Below are 2,294 nucleotides of genomic sequence, written 5' to 3' on the forward strand. Positions count from 1 at the left end.
GTTTTGTTGTGATGGTGGTGGTGGTAGTAGTAAGTGGTATAGTGATTTTCGCGTTTTCAAAGTATACCGCCCTCAACACTTTTGTATATTCTTATTTTCCTAGGTCGATAACCTAAAGAAAACGAACTAAAATATGAATATCCCATTGCTTCATAATACAATCAAATTTTCTGTGCATTTAGACGATAAGGCCGGTGGCATTATTGCGGTCGAATTTTGTGGGGAAAAATACAGTTTCATACAGTGGAGTGAAATCGTCGAATTATGGAACCAATAAAATATTGATGATTAAAATATCAATAATATTCCCAGTGTTATATAACGCAGGTTAGTTCAGTGGCTTAGTGTGACACCATATATGGGGGCTGGGGGGGGGGGGGGGGCAATGATATCATGGTGGGTGTATGTACCGGTCATATTCGGAAAATAAAATCGGAATTTACAAAGTTACTATTATGGGGAGCGGCTGTGCCGATCGAAGAGGAGGTTCTATCGACCGTTCCCCCTGGTTCTCTCTATATCCTTATATTTTACTTTTACTGGTTTTATCCTCCCCCGAACAATTATTGGCTGAGGGCACAGCAGGGGATCCTATCGCCCTTTCCGTAATTTTCTCTATCCTTCTCTTTTACTTCTACACTCCCCCCTCCCCACCATTTGATGTCTTGCCAAAGAACATTAGCGAAGTAGGGACTCGAACCCCTTGCAAAGTCCACTGACTTTAACATTGATTTTCAGTTGCCACACTCAACCTAGGTGATGTAAATGGGTACCTGGTAGGAATTAATTCCTTAATAAATGCTAGAGCGCCGCAGTGGCTGCCTTGCTAAAGCCAGGGTAATAATCGGGGTAGCGCCAGGAGCGTCACAACATGACGGACATGTGCGCTTTATAAGAAGCCACCACCATTATTATTATTAATACACCACATCACAGTTTATCAAATGCACCCAAACCCAATATTTAGTAGTAGGCCTACATGTATTTCAATCACATCGAGCGCTGCCAAACTACGAAGTTGATAAACACTTTGATTGGTATAAAAACAAAAACAGGCCCGTTTTCTGCAGCCAATAATGTTATGTTCTTTCGTTCTTTATTTGATAACGGGCCAACGAAAAGTACAAACAGAGCAAACAAGATTCATGCTTTCTATATATTTGTTTCAATATAAACCTTTTCTACCGTTGGGGCATTAAGAAGAGTTTCCCTTTCCCCCTATTTATCGTCAGTACAAGTCGGGCCAAACTTGCACATATGTATATTCTTTAATGGCGATTTATATCAATGTTAGTGACGAGTGTTACGTGGGTGGATAATACACACTGTCCTGAAAATTAAAAGCATTTTGGGGGATGCCTTGTCGATGATAATATGCAACCACGAAGCAGCTCAAGAAATTCGACTCTCCCAAGTCACTAAAGGTTTCTCGAAATGTCCTGTCACGTTTGATACGAGCTACTATTACAGCAGAAGAAAAAATGTTATTGTATCTAAGAAGCTTGCCAACCTAGACAAACTTTCTTTTCCTCCGCCCCTAGATGGTGTTTTTTCTGGCTTTCTGACAACTCTTCGGTTTCCTTTTCTCGGATTTCTTTTACCCGAAGGGTATATTCAATTCCCTCCCTTTGCTTTCTTCTTTCGTTTTTCTCCTTAAAAAGGAGAATTTAGCCATGACTTCAAAGGTAGAATATGAAAAATCAGAAGCACTTCTTGGAGGAATTTTATTCGAAGGAATCCAAATGACTGGATAAAGAAAATTCATATTAAAAATTTGATACCCTTTTTCAATTGTATAAGTCTCTCTACATATTTAATGGTATGTGGTCTCTGTCGCAAGCTTCTTTCCGTTTCTATTGTACCTGTCTTGCCACCTTCAAAAGATCCTTCAAAATTAACCTTTTCCTCAGTGATCTATGTGATCTATATCCTGTGAGACTGTAAATTTTTTTGTTCTCATTTCATATATTTCTATTTGTAAGCGCTATGGTACTTATTGTTTATAGCGCTCCTAAATATTCGATATTATATCATTATTATTCTTATAAAGTTTATTCCGACGTGTCCCCCTTATTACCAGTTGGTCGTATTGTTGTTGTTGTTGTTCGGTTTATTTCTTTCTTTTATTTAATGTCGTTTATTTGTAGATGCTCCCGATATAAATTTAGAAATGATATCTTGCTGAAACATTAAAGTTTGGTGGAGGTTCACCAACCATTTTTTTATATTTATTTTACTGTGATTAATAAGACACTTTAAAATGATTTATGAAAATAATGTTCATATCATATTTA

The sequence above is a fragment of the Strongylocentrotus purpuratus genome, unplaced genomic scaffold, assembly GCF_000002235.5.
Source record: "Strongylocentrotus purpuratus isolate Spur 01 unplaced genomic scaffold, Spur_5.0 spur5_scaffold_1, whole genome shotgun sequence".
Taxonomy (NCBI): Eukaryota; Metazoa; Echinodermata; class Echinoidea; order Camarodonta; family Strongylocentrotidae; genus Strongylocentrotus; species Strongylocentrotus purpuratus.